Genomic DNA, 19,583 nt, shown 5'->3' on the forward strand with positions numbered 1-19,583 from the left:
ACTGGCTGACATTGCTGTCCGTCACTCTTCCAGGACCCTGAGGATTTCAGCTCTACCCATGGGCACTGAACTGAACATTCACTGGTCATTTGGTTCCAGTTTTTTTTTGTTTTTTTTTTTAAAGGAGTTTTACTCTTGTTGCCCAGCCTGCAGTGCAATGGCGTGATCTCAGCTCACCACAGTGTCTGCCTCCCGGGGTCAAGTAATTCTCCCCAGTAGCTGGGATTACAGGCATGTGCCACCACATCCGGCTAATTTTGTATTTTTAGTAGAAACAGGGTTTCTCCGTGTTGGTCAGGCTAGTCTCAAACTCCCGACCTCAGGTGATCCGCCTGCCTCAGCCTCCCAAAGTGCTGGGATTATAGGAGTGAGCCACCGAGCCCGGCCGCTTCTGGTCTTTGGATTCGATTTTCCTCAAGTGTCATTGAAAGCAGGGGGCTGGATGGCCGCCACAGTCCCTCCCAGCTTCGACATTACACACTTACGCCAATCCATTTTTCAGGCTGATAACATTGTTCAGAGTTTAATGGGAGCGCAGGGTAAGATAGTCACCGTGGGGAGCAAAAGTTGAAGGAAATATTCTAGATGTCATGATTTTTGACCTGTAGCCCCTCTGCTTCCACACCCTTGTGCACATCCTCCAGACACTTTTAAAAAATAAACTCTATTTTCAGAAGAGTTTAGATTTACAGGAGAATTGTGAAAACGGTTCAAAAAGTTCCCATATACCTCGCTCCCAATTTTCCCTCTTACTAACACTTTGCATTAGTGTGGCGCATTTTTCACAGTGAATGGACCAATACGGATACTTTATTGTTTACTGAAGTTGAAGCATTATTTTAGTTTTTACCTAGTGTCCTTCTTCTGGTCTAGGGTCCCATGTGGGATCCCACATCACATTTAGTGATCATGTCTTCTCAGGCCCCTATGGGCCACGCCGCTTTCTCAGACTCTCCTGGTTTTTGATGACCTTGACAGTTTTGAGTTTTGATGACCAGTTTTGACTGGTCAGGTATTTTATCGAACGTACCTCTGTTAGGGTTGTCTGTTTCCTCTTATCATTAGATTGGGATTATGGAGGAAGGCCACACAGGTAAAGTTCCGCTTTTAAGAAATTAAGGGCAGGCGCCATCAGCATGACCTATCACTGATGTCAACTTAATGTTGACTGATGTTCTTTCTTAACTCCCTTTTTATATTAGACTCTTCAGAAGAAAGTCACTGTGCGTAGCCATCCCCTAAGAAGAGGGCATTCTTGCTCTTCCTTCTCCATGGCTAGAGGATCTACATGAACTACTTAGACTTTGTCTACCTGGGAGATTTAACTCCTCTCTCCTATTTATTTATTTATATATCAGTATAGACTTGCAGGTATTTATTTTGTAATTTTTAATTTATTTGGGTTATAATCCATTATGATTTTATCTTATTGCTCATGGTTTTTCTTCCTTGGCTATTGGGAACTCTTCAGTTACTTCCTGTGTCCATTTGACATACTTTCTTATTATGGGTGTCTCTCTTTTCTTTCTTTCTTTCTTTCTTTCTTTCTTTCTTTCTTTCTTTCTTTCTTTCTTTCTTTCTTCCTTCCTTCCTTCCTTCCTTCCTTCCTTCCTTCCTTCCTTCCCTCCCTCCCTCCCTCTTTCTTTTTTCTTTTCTCCTTTCTTTCTTTTTTCTTTCTTTCTTCCTTCCCTCCTTCTTTTCTTTCTTTCTTTCATCTCCTTCCTTCCTTCTTCTTCCTTTCTTTCCCTTCCATCCTTTCCTCCCTCCTCCTTTCTTCTTTCTTCCTTTCTCTCTTCCTTTCTTTCTTTTTCTTGTCCTTCCTTCCTTTTTCTTCCTTTCTTTTCCTTCTTTCCTTCCTTTCTTCCTTTCTTCTGTCCTCTCCTCCTCTTCTCCTTCCTTCCTTCCTTTGTTCCTTCCTTCCTATCCTCCTTCCCTCCTTCCCTCCCTCCCTCTTTCTTTCTTTCTTTCTTTCTTTCTTTCTTTCTTTCTTTCTTTCTTTCTTTCTTTCTCTTTTTCTTCTTTCTTTCTCTCTGTCTCTCTTTTGGAACATCCATACTTTCTGGCACTATAAGATGCTTAGGGCTTATCTTGTATATTTCCAGCCCCAGTTATAGAATCAGCCATTTCTTCAAGGATCCCCTGTCATTTTATTGGAGAAAGGACTTAGAATCCAAGATCGGGGTGCTGGATGTGCTTGAGGTGTTATTTCCTCCAGATCTTCTCAACTGACAGAGCAGTGAAATGTATGTGTGTAGGGAGGATGGGGAGAACGGTTTTTTAATATAGATATGAATACTTATCTGGCAGGGGAGATACCACGATCACAAAGGTGGTTTCCCAGGGTGAGGCTTATCCATTGCACTCCAGCTGTGCTGACCTCTGTGATTCCCCAAATGTGGGAGACTTGACTGCATAATTTGTGGTAATGGGGGACTGCTTTTGCACTCTCCCCTGTAAAAAATTTTTAAAATAAATACATAAATAAATAAATGTGTATATATATGAATCCATGTGGATGCATGTATGTGTAAATATTTCTCCAGGTATCCATCTTATCTATGTAAAACTAACTATGAGTTCATACTGCTGTCTCCAACTCTAATTCATGACCACATTTCACCCATTTTTTTTTTTGTTTGTTTTTTTGAAATGGAGTCTCACACTTGCCCAAGCTGGAGTGTAGTGGTGTGATCTCGGCTCACTGCAACCTCCCTCTCCCAGGTTCAAGCGATTCTCCTGCCTCAGCCTCCCGAGTAGCTGGGATTACAGGTGTCCACCATCACGCCTGGCTAATTTGTGTACTTGTAGTAGAAACGGGGTTTCACCATATTGGTCAGGCTGGTTTCGACCTCCTGACCTCAGGAGATCCAACCACTTCAGCTTCCCAAAATGCTGGGATTACAGGCATGAGTCACCACGCCCGGCCTCCATCCACTTTTAACAAACTTGTTTTTTTTGCCCACATTGATTGATAAAAGAAGGTAATGAACGGAGACGTTGGAAAGTTCACGTGAGGCAAGAACAGTGGGCTAAGAACATTGGACTTTTCCCTATGGTCAGTGTGGCCTCATACAACAAAAATCAAGATGAGTCAGATGCATGTAGAAAGAGACTCCGAAATGTGTACTGCCCAGATGTTTGCAAACTGGGACACTGTGTTATGTTCACAGGCCTTTGAATGTGTCTCTCCCTGGGCTCCATGTGCCCTTTCTGCTTTCTGGACTATCCTGTTCAGCTTCTGTCCTCCTACTGACAGCCTTTCCTGCTTCCCTTTCCCTCCCATGCCACTCCCACTCCATACAACCTCTTCCCCTGCACACTGCTTCTGGAACCCCTGGGCTAGCCCCGTCAGGGTTGTTCCTGCCTTCCTGGGACCTGAGGCACACAGAATGAGGATGAAAGTGTTGACGTATCATGTAGAATCCCCCACCTGAGTTCTTTCTCAGTCAGGCGTCCCAAACTCAATTGTCTGCAGAGGCCAGACAGCCAATAAAAACAAGTGACGTGGGCCTCCTGGGCGGTCAGGAGGGCTTGGTGCAGAACTGGAAGCACCACAAGTAACGAAGAGCCAGGAGATCAGGCCAGCACCTGCTCTGAGTGGTCAAGCACCTCCCTGGTTGCTTAGCAAGTCAGTTGTTGAGAAATGTTTTGACTATGGTCCTTGTGTATGCCCAGTATAAAGGGGGCAGTGACCAGTCTGTGGCTGCTGCTTATGGCCCTGAAAGTCTGCAGGCCCAGAGTGGCCAGACCTGGTTGTTCCAAGGAAAACTGGCAGGTGGGAAGGACAGAGGGCCTTGCCCCTTCCCATTTGCCTCCTGTGCCTGACAGTGTCACCGTAGCAATACTTTCCTGGCGGCAGCACTTTGTCCCATAGCAATAGTTGATTTAGTGTATAGGGCTTTTGTTGTTCTTGTTTATTCCCATACCTGGAACCAGCTGCGTTGTGCTACTAACAGAGATGACAGCCCAACCTGGAGCTCTGCAAGGTCCTCCGGGCTTCTCAGTTCTGATCATCCCACCCGCAGATCCCATCACCAAAGGGGTGTACTTGCTTTATGCAGCTGCTGCTTCTCCCAGACCTCATTGTCCCCCTTGTGCCTTTTCCATGTTCAATACATGGTTTGTTTTTTATCTGAAATTCTACCCGTTAAAACATCTGATATGTTTCCTCTTCTCTTGCGAGGTGTATTTCTGTATTTCCTACCTTTGCATCCTTTGCTCGATTCAACTTGAAGCAGGTTTCCAAGCTCATCACTTGGAGGCCCAGGGCATTGCCACTGCCCCCCACCCCACCGTCCACCACCCACCTGCAGGCCTGTGCCAGGAAGCCCTGTGTGCTGTCTGCACTCCATTTTGCTGCTTGTCCACAACCGTCAACCATGACTGCTCCTGAGGGGCTCGCCAGCAGCCCTGTTTCCCAGCCTGCTGTGCGTAAGGTGACGCTTCGGGTTTTCCACAGTGAACAATGGTTCCCAGAGTGGGCAGGACTCCCTGGTGTCTGCAAGGGTGTATGACCGTGCAGGGTGGAAACAACCTTGTCAAAATAAACCAGGGCAGTGCTGAGGGGGGAAGTGAGGCTGGCTGGGGGGAAATGTGGGCTGAGTGCTTCTTGGGGGGTTTCCTCTGCACCGGTGCCCGGCCGCTTAAGGGTCCCAGAAGGCAGAGGCTGACACACTTCCTGTAACCCTTTCAGACTCGCCATTGGCCCCTACCAGATCAAGAATCTGTTTTCCCTTGTTCACCTTGAGCCACTCACAGAGTGGGAAAGGTTTGCCTATAGAAGGAAAACAATCCTCCTTTCATCATTTCCCCTTTGCTCCTGTGTTCGTCCATTTGGGCTGCTGTAAGAAAATACCATAAACTGGGTGGTTTACAAACAACACAAATTTATTTCTCACAGTTCTGAAGGCTAAAAGTCCAAGATCAATGCGCTGGGAGATTTGGTGTGTGGTGAGAACCTGCTTCCTGGTTCAGTGTCGTCTTACTGCGTCCTCATATGCAGGAAGGGGCGAGAAAGCTTTCTGGAGCCTCTTTTGTCAACGCCCTAACCCCATTCATGAGGACTCCATGCTCATGATCGGATGGCCTCCCAAAGGCCCTACCTCCAAATCCCATCACCTTGAGGGTTAGAATTTCAAATGTGAATTCTGGGGAGACAGCTACATTCAGACCGTGGCAGCTCCCCGGCACAATCCTGCTCGACCGAACTCACCTTCCTGACCAGGCACGTCAACAACCTTTCTGTCCCTCTGATGCCAGAACTTTATGCTTCTGAGGGTGAAACTTGAGTGATTAATTCACAATATTCCTTGGGATTTCTCTCTGATTGTTGACTGCATAAATGAGCGAAAGATCTGGATAATCCCTAACAGGTGCCTGAGACTCACATCAGCCCTGGGTGATTCCCCATGGCCAGGGGCCCACCTCAGTTCCCAGGGACCCGTGGGCATGATCATTATGATGAGCCACTACTATCCAATCTGGCCTCTGCACCTGTGTGACATTTTCCTCCCATTGCTTTACATGTTACTCTTTCTTATTGAGTAGGGTGTGCAGATTGGTCAGGGTGTGTATTAGTTTCCTACAGCTGCTGTAACAAAGTGCCACAAACTAGGCTGCTCAAAACAACAGAAATGTATTGTCTCATAGTTGTGGAAGCCAGAAGTCTGAAATCAAAGAGTTGTGAGGGCTGTGTTCTCCCTGCAGACACCCAGAAAAATCTTCTCTTCCTCTCTCCTGTCCTCTGCTGGTGGCTGGCCATCCTTGGTGCTCTTTGACTTCTCATTGCATCATCCAAGTCTCTGCCTCCATCCTCCTGTGTCCTCTCCTGTGTGTTTGTGTCCAAATTTCCCTCTTCTTAGAATTACATCTTCTCTAATCCAGCATGACCTCATCATAAGTCGATTACATCTGCAAAGACCCAATTTCCGAATAAGGCACATTCACAGGTACTGGGAGTTAGGACTTCAACATATCAGTTTTGGGGACACAGTTAAAACCACAACAGAGTATAAAGAGAAAATATTACAACTTCCTTTCTTTTCTTTTCTTTTTTCTTTTCTTTCTTGTCTTTCTTTTCCCTTCCTTCCTTTCTTCCTCCTTCCCTCCTTCCCTCCCGCCCTCTCTCTCCTCCCCTCCCTCCCTCCTTCCTTCCTTCCTTCCTTCCTTCCTCCTTTCTTTTTTCTTTGTCTTTTTTTTTTTTTTGACGGAGTCCCGCTCTTTTGCCCAGGCTGGAGTGCAGTGGCATGATCTCGGCTTGCTGCAACCTCCGTCTCCCAGGTTCAAGCGATTCTCCTGCCTCAGCCTCCCAAGTAGCTGGGACTACAGGCGCCTGTCACCACAGCTATTTTTTTTTTTTTTTTTTTTTTCAGTAGAGACGGGATTTCACCATGTTAGCCAGGATGATCTCGATCTCCTGACTTTGTGATCTGCTTGCTTGCTTTCTTCGTTCTTTCTTTCTTTCTTTTTCTTTCTTTTCTTTCTTTCTCTCTTTCTTTCTTTCTTCTCTTTTTCTCTCTCATTTCCTTCCTTCCTTCCTTCCTTCCTTCCTTCCTTCCTTCCTTCCTTCCCTCCCTCCCTCTCTTCCTTCCTTCTTTCCCTCCTTCTTCCTCTTCTCTTCTCTCCTCTCTTACCATTCCCTCCCCTTCCCTCCTCTCTCCTCCCCTCCCCTCCCTTCCTCTTCTGTCTCCTCTGCTCCCCTGCCCTCTCCTCTCCTCTCTTTTCTTCTTCTTCTTTTTCTTCCTCTTCTCCCCTTCCCCTTCCCCTTCTCCTTCCCCTTCCTCTCCTCCTTCTCCTTCTCCTTCTCCTTCTCCTTCTTCCTCTTCTCTCTGTTGCCCAGTCTGGAGTACAGTGGCAGGATCATGACCCACTGTAGCCTAGATGTCCCAGGATGAAAAGATCGTCTCTCCTCAGCCTCCCAAGTACCTAGAACTACAGGTGTGTGTTCCCATGCCTGACTAGTTTTTGTATTTTTTGTAGAGACAGGATTTCATCATGTTGCACAGGCTGGTCTTGAAGAGATCCACTTGCCTCTGCCTCCCAAAGTACAGGGATTACAGGCGTACACAATTGTGCCTGGCCTGTTTATTTCTTTTTTATAAAATGTCTTTGTTTTCATCTCTGTTATAATAATGATAATATAGGCATTCATACGTGTAAATTATAAGTGAGTTCTTATATAGATTTGGGGGACTATTCTCCAACATGACTGATGAGGGCATAATCAAAAGACAAATTAATCAGGCCACCAGTCTGATTTATGAAGGGTCCCTGTCTTAGTCTATTTGGGCTGCTATAACAAAATATCATAGACTGAAGAGCTTAAACAGTAGATGTTTATATTCTCACAGTGCTAGAGGTTGGGAAGTCCAAGGTCAAAGTTTGAACTGACTCGGTTTCTGGTGGGGGCTCTCCTCTTGCCTTGCAGATGGCTGCCTTCTTCAGTGTCCTTACATGGTTGTAGGAGCAGAGAGGGTTCTCTGGTGTTTCTTCTTATAAGGACACATATCCTTTCAGATTAGGGCTTCACCCTTAGGACCTTGTTTAACCTTACTAACTTCCATGAAGTTTCTGTCTCCAATACAGTCACCTTGGGGGGTGGGACTTCAACATATGAATGCAGCATGGATGGTGGCACCTTTCAGTCCACAGCAGGCCCCGACTACTGGATTTCATTGTACAATAAGATCCCCTTGTCTCTTGTGAATTATAATGAATATTAGTCGGTAAAGCAGGTCTGTGTAATCCAGCCAGTTTGTATACCGTAGGCAATCAAGAACTATGGATTTACTGGGTTTATTGGGTCAGGGAGAAGGGAGGGCTTTATCCAGGTGCCAGCACTTCTTCACCTTTCTCTTCATTTGCTCATCCCAGAGGTGGGGTTTAACTGGGTCTGCCTTGTCCCCTCACTTCCCTCTCTGCCGAGAGAGTCCTGAGCCCACCCATTACTGGTAGCAAAGCCCTGGGCACAATCTCCATTTTCCTATTTGTAAAATGGAGCTAACAATAGTACCCATCTCATCAGGTGGCTCTAGAGATGAAATGAGATAATGTATTTGTGGCCTTAGGACAACAGTGTTCCTGCTACAGGGAGAAGCCTGGGCCAGGAGATAGATTAGTCTCCAGATACCACTGAAGTAGCCTTTCAAATACGAATTACCTGCCTCACTTTCCAGCTGTGCAGTCCTGAACAAGTTACTTTCCCTCTCTGATTTTCCACTCTTTGTTACCTGTAAATGTAACAACGCCTTTCTCTATGTTTTTGGGAAGTCCACATAAAGTGACGTGAAATTGATTGTAAAATATAAAACGGACTGGGCACAGTGGCTCACGCCTGTAATCTCAACACTTTGGGAGGCTGAGGAGGGTGGATCACCTGAGGTCAGGAGTTCAAGACCAGCCTGACCAACATGGAGAAAGCCTGTCTCTACTAAAAATACAAAATTAGCCAGGCGTGGTGGTGCATGCCTGTAATCCCAGCTACTACTCCAGAGGCTGAGGCAGGAGAATCCCACGAATCTGGGAGGCGGAGGTTACGGTGAGCAGAGATCATACCATTGCACTCCAGCCTGGACAACAAGAACAAAACTCCGTCTCAAAAAAAAAAAAAAAAGAAAAGAAAGAAAAAAGGTTACAACACAAAGGTTGGCAACTATCACTAATAAGTTTGACTATGAAACCTCACTACTACATTTGTATTGTCTTAGACCAAGCTTGTGAGAATTTGTTGTGGTTTGTTTTTAAAGCTCATCAGCTATCGTTAGTGTTAGTGTATTTTATGTGTGGCCCAAGACAATTTTTCTTCTTCCAATGTGGCCCAGGGAAGCCAAAAGATTGGACACCCCTGTCTTAGACTTTTAAGGAGCTGTGATTGAAGGATGGAGACTGGGCCAGGTGGGGCTTGGTGCAAGTTTAAGCTCTTAGGTCATTTCTAAACAGCAAACCTCTCAAATAGCATCCAGCAGATATGTTAGTCTTGTCGTCTTTCCCCTGATATCTTTTGTACATGTACATGTACCTGCTGCTGTCTGCAGCCTGTCCTGGAGCCCTGACTTAGTTAAACCTCAGAACATCCCTCTGCATCCGGATGCATCCAATACTCTCGGTTTGTCTGACTCCTGCTGTACTCCCTGCGTCTGCCCAGCTGTTGACACAGCCACATATGGCTTCCTTTGCCCCAGCTTTCAGCATTCTGGTGGCTTGTAGTGCTGAGTGTTAGTGAAGAAAGTGGCTACTCTCATACACTGCTGCTGAAGGGTGGAGGGTGATGAACAGGACCAACCTCTCTAAAGGAAGTTTCGAGGCCAGGTGTGGTGGCTCACACCCGCAATCCCAGCACTTTGGGAGGCCAAGGCAGGCAGATCACTTGAGGTCGGGAGTTTGAGACCAAGCTGCCAACAAGGTGAAATCCCGTCTCTACCAAAAAATACAAAAATTAGCCAGATGTGGTAGTGCGTGCCTGTAGGCCCAGCTACTCAGGGAGCCGGCTCAGGGAGGAGAATCACTTGAACCTGGGAAGCAGAGGTTGCAGTGAGCTGAGATCGCGCCCCTGCACTCCAGCCTGGGTGACAGAGTGAGACCTTTTTATTTAAAAAAAAAAAATCAAAATAAATAAGAAAATAAGGGAAGGTTGGGCAGTACTTCTCAAAGTTTAGAGTATATGCACCCTTTGGCCCAGCAATCCCACTTCTCAGAGTCTGTCCCCTAGAAATAGTGAGGGAAGTTTCAAAAACTTTATTCAACAGCATTAATAGTGTATCAGAACCCTGAAGACAGCCTACCTGGCCAACAGTACAGTGCTCAGCTGCCACTAAAAAGAATGAGATGCTGTGTCCTTCTCAGTGCCTTAGATCAGGAGGCACCTGCTATTGGTTTGTCACATTACTAATGATGTTTACTTCCATCACTTGATTAGGGTGATGTCTGCCAGATTTCTCTACTGTAAAGTTTCTATTTTTCTCTCTGTAATGAATAAGTATCTTGTCAGGAGATACTTTGGAAGTATGTGAGCATCTTGTTTCTCGTCATACTTCCACCAAACTAATTTTAGCATTCATGGATAATTCTTGTCTGAAACAGTTATTACTATAGTGTGTGTCAAACAATGGTTTTCTACTTCCATCATTACTTCTACATTTGTCAATTAAAATTTTACTATAAGGCAGATATTTTCTTTTATATTAAAAAATCGTTTTTTTTGATATCAGTATGGACTCATGGAGTCTCATTATATTGGTTATAACCCATGAATATAATACATTTTGCACTCAGATTTTTCTAGATTTTACATTGGGATGCACTTCAAGTTGAGTTCTATGTATTTTTGCCATTTTACTGTTGTTTTTTGAGCACTGCCTTACCTTTTGGCGCCACAAGATATTCTAGGCTCAGTATATACTTTGTCTGCTCCAGCCCTGGAATCAGCCATTGCTGCTCTGTTATCCTTGCCAGAAGTATAACCTGAATTTAACAAGGAGGAAATACCAGACAGACACAAATGGAGTGACATCTACTGAACAACTGATCAGCACTCTTTAAAAATGAAAGACAAAGAATGACTGAGGAATGAGTTCAGATTGAAAGAGGCGAAGGGACACGCTCCAACCATAACTGCAATACGTGACTGCGGGGCTGCGTTCTGCACTGGAAAAAAGTGTTACTGATGAAATTTGAATATTGTCTCTAGATTAAGCAACTAAGCAATGGTATTGTACTAAATTGCTAGATTAGGCAATAGTATTGTGCTAAAATTAATTTCCTGACACAATTAAATAATTGTACTCTGTATATAAGATGTCAAAATTGAGAAGTTGCAAGGCTAAATGGAATTTCTTTGTTTTTAAAAGTTTTTATATATCTTCATGTATCTGAAATTATTTTAAAAGAAAAACTAAAAAAAAAAACCCCAAAACCTAAATACAAACCAGGAGATAGATTTATCTGTATTAATATGGGATGATGTCCACAATCAATTGGAAAAGATCAGTTGTAGTGCTGTTTGTATAGAATTGGCCCTTTTTGTAGAAGCAAGACAGAACAATATAGTGCATATGCATATTTATCTAGACATGGGAGAAATTCTGAGAAGGGTATATACTTCCTGTTAACAGACATTTCTGGGAAATGTGTTTGGAAGGTGTGAGACACCTTTTACTTTTTGATGTCTTTTAAAACGAAGAGCATGTTTTAATATGATAATGGGAAAACACTAAGAATGTGGGTTGTATGCATGAGTGTACTTCTACATGTGTAGGTTTAGGTTTGATGTCTTCCCATCCAGCTTATTCTCTTTTGCATTTTCCTGCACAGGCAGTGCTGTGCAATGTCTTGCCCAGTGGACACCCACCTAGTTTTCACTCCACAAACCACTGTCCTACATCTGATCCTTAACAAAGTATGTTAGTTGTAGACACAAAGGTGGCCTACATTTCATACTGGTTGACAGTAATGCCAGTTGACTCATCTTACTTTTGTCTGAGGAGGCTGGAAATTGTTCATCCTCAGAAACTTTAGGGATAAATTTATTACTAAGATTGTATCATTTTGGTCTCCCCAGAGGAATGAAAAATTAGAAATTTTCCACGTGACAATCATTACATTTACCTCTTTAAGGAGCAATGATTCTTTAAGTGGTGCTTGATTTATCTAAACCCGATTAATTAGTGAAAGGTCATCTGTTTCTCCCAGGAGTTTTTAATGATCATTAGGCTTTTGTAGTTACTGTGAAATTTTGTTTAAGTGGATTTATTTTGTGCAGGATTGTATTCAAGGCAGATGCTCCTTAATTTAAGAAGGGATATGTGAAAACAAAAGTGTCTTCTCTTGAGTGAGGGCCTACTATGTGCCCTGACTTTTTACAAATGTTGACTAATGTAACCTTCCCTACCATGTACCTTTCTTCCAATTTATCAGTGAGGAAACTGATGCAAAAAGGTATGCTCTCACAGGCTCTGGCATGTTCACTGAGTTAGCTCCAGAAAGAACTGTCCGCTTCTCATGCCTGTTCCCTACTTCTTTTGCGGCTATTTCTCTGAAATGGTTTCTGCCATTGTCTTCAGCTTTCTGGGCTGCCCCATCACCTGTGTTGCTTCTAAATGTCAGTTTCATTGCTGCCTTCTGGCTTCCTCTGCTTTTCTCTGACATGATGTCTCTGTGGATGCATCTCCCAGTAATGATTATAAAGGTGATGATAATAATAAAAATAGAATACACAGGTGTCTTTATCAACCCCTGACCATGCTGGGCACAATGCTGAACGTGTGCGGGCATGATGTCTTTATTCTGCCCACTTAGCTGATGAGATTGTAGGGGCTCCCTGCAGGTTGGGGCCTGAAAACCACAGCCGGGTCCATCTAGGAACCAGAAGCTATGGTCAGGCTTACATGCTTTTTTCACATCAGTGTTCATGTAGATGTTTAAGTTCTTGCAATAGGTTTTTGCAAGCTAGTGAACACTGCCAAATTATGCTCGCCACACAATTGCAGCCACCTATTCCCAGGCAGTATAAATATATGGTTGAACTAACATTAATACACATCACTATTTTATCAAGTGACATAATCAAGCTAATTATGAAGTATCCAAATATTAATTTGCACAGACTAAAAGCAGATGAAGTATTAGAAATCTGCTTATATCATTAGCAGAAACATTTTTTGGGGCCAAATGGTAAGGGAAAAAGGGGAAAATATTGTCCTTCAACAAAAATAATCATATTCCAGTAAGTATAATAAAATAAACGACAAGCTTTTCAGAATTTCCATGACTAAAAATTGTTTTAGCTATAGTTAAAAAAGCATCACACAACAAAATATCTCTTGTTTAAAATATTTGCTACAAAAAAGACCTATTCTATATGTCCTGCATAAGAACAAGTATCTTTATATAAGAAATGTGTTTAATGGCCCTCTTTCATTCTTTTTCTCAAGCCCTCTCTGTTAAATTGCACCCAAAGGGGAAACATTAATTGAACTTTTAAAGCTTTTCTCTTTTTTTCTGTCGAAAGACATTAAAGACATATAGGTGGTATTAAATGAACCTTTAGCTAGAGCTCTGTGAGTTTTCAAAACAGATTTTATTTTTCTTTACCATAGGCCAACAGAGATTTTGAGAAACACATTGAAGGATCTGTTAACACTTGGTAAACCCAATAAAAGCAGTGGTTGTGCCAGTTCTGATCTGTCTTGATGTGAATGTGAACAATGGGAACCTGAGCTAAGCAAGTAAAGAATCATGCAGTGCAGTCACCGTCTTCAGCATCTGAGATGACTAGCAGGATAAACCACACTGTGTCTAAGATGCAATGCTAATTCTGTTTGAATTAAAAATATGCAAGCGTGGTACTGGATATTTTGACACGCAATCTTGTGAAATTTCTCATTGATAAGATTCTGACATAGGAACTACATTTGAGTAAGAATCATAGCTCAATACGGCATGATTTCAGGAAAGCCAACTGATAAGATAAAAGTGTTTCTGAGGCTGAACAGCAAGAATCTTTTGCTAAGAGTTAGAATAGATTGACAGGAACCTAAAATCAGAGTTGCAATTCTGCTGAGCTACTGCTTTTCAGTTCTCTGGTGGAAGCTTCACTGGACATATTGTGCATCAAGCCTCTATGTGACTGATTTGTGCCTCTTAAACTATGTCTTGTCTTAGATTCTCCATGGCAGTAGCTTTAGGCAACCCAGTTTTACTGAATGCAGCAATGGTTTCAGTGACCATTAGAATCCAATTTTAGGATGATACTTCTCCAAATTGTTAAAACTCCCTGGTGCTTTTCTCTTATAAACTGCAAAATGTCTTCATATTTCATCCCCCTTTTCAGTTAATGCTAGGGTGACAGAAACTGGACTTCTCGCAAGACACATGACAGAGTAATATGGCAGCCAACTTCTTTGCCAAATTAAAGTTTTACAAGATTTAACCTGTCATCGAGACCTGGGATTTTGGTGGAGAGTCATCATCAAAAGCCAAGTTCAGTCCCTGGTTTGCCTTCTTTTCTGCACAAGAACAAGGGTTTTGATGGCTCTGGTCTCCGGGACCATCCATGGCTTTCTGTTAGCAATAATCATGCCTTGGATAAACCTCATTGGGTACAATACTGCCACTGCGCAAAGCTTATGGCTTTCTTTAATAGCAAATGGCCTCTGACTTTTAGGAAGCCGTGTGGCTACCCCTCAGCAGACTTAGGAGAGGTCTTGGCTATTATTTGTTGTTTTATAAGGTGGCATCATTGAGCAGCTACTCTGGATCAAGCTCTGTGCTGGACTTGAGGGGTACAGGGAAGTTTCACATGACCTTGAATCACACACACTTGGTCTCACTCCAATAGCAGAAAACAAGTTAAAGTTCCCCAAGGCTTGATACGTTTGCCTGCCATGTTAATTGCTGCTGTGATCTCTGCAGCATGGTCCAGAGAAGGCAATCAGTCAACAGTGAATGGGTTGAGATTTTTGTGATTTTGGTTCAGGAGTCTCAATCTCTAGAATAAAATCTAATCAAAGGGTGGGGCTATGTTTTTCTCTTGCCTTGGCTTCTTTGACTCTATCTGTAAATTCCCTGACCCAGGCCTCTGGCTCATTCTGTCTTAAGGTGCAAGGACTTCTAAAATGTAGATGGCAACAGTCTCTAGATTACATGGGTCTTGATGGTAGGGCCATCAAATTGATTTCCTCAGCATATGCAAGTCATGTTTTGTAGGCATAGTGGGGACTTAGTCAATGTCTCAATCAGATTTGCTTCTGTTTAGCAAGATAATCTTTTGTGGGGGAGTGTTATGGACTGAATTGTTTTCTTCTTCCCAAATGTATATGATGAAACCCAACCCCATGTATTCAGTATTAAGAGGTGGACCTTTGGGAGATAATTAAGGTTAAATGAGATTATCAGGGTGGGGCCCTCATGATGAAATTAGTGCCCTCAAAATAAGAGACCCCAGAGAGCTTACTGTCTCTCTTCTCTCTCTGCTGTGTGAGGACACAATGAGAAGGGAGCCATCCACAATGCAAGGAGAGGGCCCTCATCAGAACAGACCATACTGGCACCTTGATCTTGCACTTACAGTCTTCAGAACTGTAAGAAAATGAATTTTCTATTATTTAAGCCACCCAGTCTGGGGCAGTCTATTATGGCCTTCCAAACTCAGAAATACAAGGAAACTAGGGCTGTGTTAGTTTTGCAGAGAGAAGATGTGGAGAGGAGTTAGGAGGTAGAGGCTGGACTTCCATGATGGTGATATTCAATTAGTGAAAGACTGAGAAGAGGTCAAATATACTTCTTGTGGCCCCAAAGATCAGAACCAAAATGGAAAGGTAGAAACAGCAGGCAAACAGAAAGCAACCTAATACAAGGAAAAGGAACCTGAGAGAATGCTCTGTCTCTGACAGTGATTGGTATCTCATCACTGGAGAGATCCACATACGGACCATATTACTACTGAGAGGGGGTAGGGCTGAAAGGATCCAAGCATTGCACTGTGATGTGACCCCATAAGGTCCCTATAGACTTTGGGACTTGTGAGCTCACAGTGAATCATTACAAACAGAAACAATTCCTTCTTATTTGTGGAGCACATTAAAATTTCCAGAGCATTTTTATAAGTACATTATCTCCCATGATTTATATGAAAACATTAGAGTTGACATTCAATACACATTTGCTGAATGAGGGAATGGATGAAGGAGCTATTGTGGTACCTTGGTTGGCAGAAGAGGAATACGTGGGCAGAGTGATTTCTGAACTTGCTAGGAAAGGCCAAGCCAGGTTTGGACCTGGGTCTCTACTGTACTCTTCACTCTACTCAGCCTTTTCCAAGGTGGAAATAATAACATTTTCTCTGAGGCTGATGCTTTTCTGTTTGTTTGTTTTGCATTTTTGTAAATTCATCAGTATCAAGATCCCCTTTAATACTCACAAATGCCCTTTGAATCAGCTTTTAGTGTTCACATTTTGCAAATGAGAAAATGGAGACTTCAAGAGTTGAGTGAGTTTAGCAAGGTCTTCAGCTCCTCTTGGGCAGAGCATTAGGGTTGCAGACAGTTGGGCACTCTCTTCAAATGAATGTGAGCCAATGTTGGCCCTGTTGGGTGTGCAAGGAGTTCTTGGAGAGTTGATGGACACCCTGTTTTGAGTCACATGAATAATGAGTCTAAGGAAACAGTAGTCAAACAGTTGACTCATTCTTTCTTGCACTCTTGCCGATCCTTAGCAATTTCTCGGTCGCTCCTCCTGCCAGAGTCCTGTTTTGTACCTTGTAAACAAATCACTCTAGGAGTTCCTAGTCCTGGCTGTATACCATAGTCACCTAGGGGCTTGCAAAATCTACTAGTATCCACCCCACTCCCACCGTACTCCAGACGTTAAGATTTAATTGATCTAGAGAGGGATCTGGGCTTTCATGTTTTAAAATTCTCTTTAGATGGTGGAGAATTACCAAATTTTTGTTGGTGTGGGGCAGGTTTGCACATTCAGGTTCATGGGTTATTGGAATGAGACATGAAGGGGCCTGCTATGTTCCCAGGGCCTGCTAGCTCTGTGCTGACGGCTTTTGGTTTTGTAGAAATGATTTCATTCCTCCTTTCCTGAAACCGTCCTGATTTGCGGTCATGGTCTAGTGGGATGCCATGTGGATTTATACTGCAACTCTTGTTTTCACTAGCTCTGTGACCTCAGAAAGGCCACCCCCTACTTCCCTGTGCCTCTGTTTCCATCTACTCTGTAACATGGGGATACTAATGCTAGTTTCCTCGTAAGTCTGTTGTGACCATTAACTCTTGGGACTATGCCTGGTGAATAGTTAGGGTTCCACAAATAAGTCTTGCTTAATGATATTGTTATCATTGCAATAGCTGCATGTGTGTGAGTGTAGAAATGTATACAAGATATTGTTCTTGATTTTTTAATTTTTCTTTTTCTTCCCCCTGGCAGAGTTAGCCACTTCTTCCTGTGTGTAAGCATATCATCACTTTCTGTTTCTATTATGGACTTGTAATGTGTTCTTGTGGCCCTAACCTTATATATGAATTCCACAAATGTTTATTGAACACTTGCTGAATGCTGAGGAATGGACAAGAGAGATACAACCTCTGCCTCTTGAGCCATTTGAACTTTGAAGAGGACAGATGATGAACAAGAGGAAGTGGATCCTAGAGGGAAACAGGCTAGGATGCTATGGAGACTAGAACAAATGGTCCTTATTCGTACCTTGCTGTGGGGGAGACTCTCCTGACAGTGTTAGTTGTGTCACCTACATTCTTTCTTTACCTTCCACATGTAGTGTCCTGGGACTTACTGTGATTACTTACTTCTCTATCCCTCAACAGTAAGTCCTGATCATCGGGGCTAGGAAATGTGCTTTGTCAAATGAATTAATGAATGAATCACACTGGAATAAAATGAACAAAAAGTTATTTTGTTCATTTTATTCCAGTGTGATTCATTCATTAATTCATTTGACTCAATTTAGCTTAAACAGCACATCCTGAGATGCTGTGTTAAATCCTGGAGTCACAAAAGACCTTTACAGAAATCTTTACAGTCTTCTGGGAACTCTAGACACGAATATGAGGATAGGTTTGGACCATTGTAACGGCTGTAATAGCTGTTGTTCTGGTGAGCAGTGGGGACCCAAGCATGAGTGGGCCTTGCAATAAACATGTATGGGCCTGAGATAAATGAGTCAGTGTCTCTTGTGAAGCTCTGTTTTGTCAAGGTGAGGGAATGTGTTTTTTTTTGCATTTATTCCCTCCCAGGGTCTAGGTCACTGCCTGACACATGGCAGGTGCACAGTGGATACAGAGAGAGTGGCCGGACAGATGACATAGCTTTTCTCTGGGAATTTATCCTCATCTCTACAAGGGGGGTTAGCCAGTATTTTGAGGGTCTCCCTCAATGCTCACATTCTAGAATCCTGTGACAGGTGCTGAAACAATGCTCCCTCATTGGAGCTGCTTGAGAAGGTCATTCATTATTTTGTGACATCTTCAGCCTCTCATCATTGCTAGAAGCTGACTAATTATGAGAAGTGAGGGCCTTGAAATGCCTCTCTCTGCACGTCTGGTCTCACTGTCAAATAAAGTACTTATTTTTGATAAGCTCTTTGGCTTCTGTGAAGCCGCCTGGCCGTGTCTGGCCGTGGGCGGTGCTGATAATGAACCGAACAGAGAACACAGACTTGGCGGGGAAGGTGGGGACCCAGTGGGTAGAAAGAATGGGCTTTTTAGACCATTTCAAAGTAACAAGAAGGCTTACCACATTCACTTCCTCTGTTTCTATTGAAATTGAAGTTCTAGATGGACTGAACCTGACTAAGCAAAGGGAACGTGGACAGGAAAGCTAATGACAAATGCAAGTGGGTTATTTCTGGAGTGCTTTATACTCTCAGTGTCTTTGTGCCCTGAACTTTCTTCATCTGGACTCTAGGAGCACTTAAGCAATTAGCAGGCCACCAGCTGGGTGCTGTGGAAAGATCATAGACTTTAGAAACTGTCCAAGAAACTAGTGGGAATCAACACCTTCTGAGCAGTGTATCCTTGTCAAGTTTAATTTACCACATTGAGCCTCAGTTTCCTCACCTAAGAGAAAGAAAAGGGACATAGATTTCTTTCTTTTTTTTTTTTGAAATAGGGTTTCACTCTGTTGCCCAGGCTGGAGTGCAGTGGTGCAATCTCAGCTAATGGCAACCTCTGCTATCTGGGTTCAAGCGATTCTCATGCCTCAGCCTCCTGAGTATATGGGATTGCAGGTGTGCACCAACACACCCAGCTAATTTTTGTATTTTTAGTAGAGACTGATTTTCACTATGTTGATCAGGCTGGTCTCAAACTCCTGGCCTCATGTGATCTGCCCATCTCAGCCTCCCAAAATGCTGGGATTATAAGTGTGAGTCACTGTGCCTGTTGGAGAAGTGATTGTTTAGTTAGAGTAACTCTAGGTGACATAACAAATAAACCTCAATATTTTAGTAGCTCAAAAGATGACTCTTTCTAACTCAGATAATAGTTTGAGGCTGGGCACACAGTGGCTCCGGTCTATAATCCCAGCACTCTGGGAGGCCAAGGGAGTGGATCACAAGGTTAAGAAATCGAGACCATCCTGGCCAACATGGTGAAACCCTGTCTCTATTGAAAATACAAAAATTAGCTGGGCATGGTGGCGTGCACCTGTAGATCCAGCTATTCGGGAGGCTGAGGCAGGTGAATCACTTGAAATCACTTGAACCTGGGAGGCGGAGGTTGCAGTGAGCCAAGATCGCGCCACTGCATTCCAGCCTGGTGAATGAGCAACACTTCGTCTCAAAAAAAAAAAAAAATATACACACACACACACACACACACACACACACACACATATTCAGAAGGGTTTTCCTGGTCATTAGGTGGCTTTTCTTGATTCTGTGATCTGGAGACCCAGATCTCTTCCATGTTGTTATTCTACCATCCCTGGGACCTCGAAGTCTCTCCAGTTGGCAGCGGGGATGAAGGACAGGAAAGAAGGTACACTACTTCTTAAACATGTCTTCCTGGAAGTAGTATACAATCATTTCACTTGCCAGGGGTAAGTTCTAGACAAGCTTTAGAAGGGGG

The 19,583-nt window shown here is 43.4% G+C and overlaps 1 protein-coding gene, 1 non-coding gene and 1 pseudogene across 2 annotated transcripts in view; 2 read left to right on the forward strand and 1 right to left on the reverse strand.

Moving 5' to 3' along the window:
• LOC119624861 (uncharacterized) overlaps positions 1-19,583 on the forward strand; it is a 349,687-nt gene that overhangs the window by 240,016 nt on the left and 90,088 nt on the right. The window lies entirely within an intron of this gene.
• Positions 2,293-2,454, forward strand: LOC119624987 (U1 spliceosomal RNA). Its single transcript, XR_005241145.2, has one exon. It is a non-coding gene; the product is annotated as a U1 spliceosomal RNA (small nuclear RNA).
• Positions 14,047-14,119, reverse strand: LOC140712347 (U4 spliceosomal RNA; annotated as a pseudogene).

Source organism: Chlorocebus sabaeus, chromosome 8 (assembly GCF_047675955.1).
Source record: "Chlorocebus sabaeus isolate Y175 chromosome 8, mChlSab1.0.hap1, whole genome shotgun sequence".
Taxonomy (NCBI): Eukaryota; Metazoa; Chordata; class Mammalia; order Primates; family Cercopithecidae; genus Chlorocebus; species Chlorocebus sabaeus.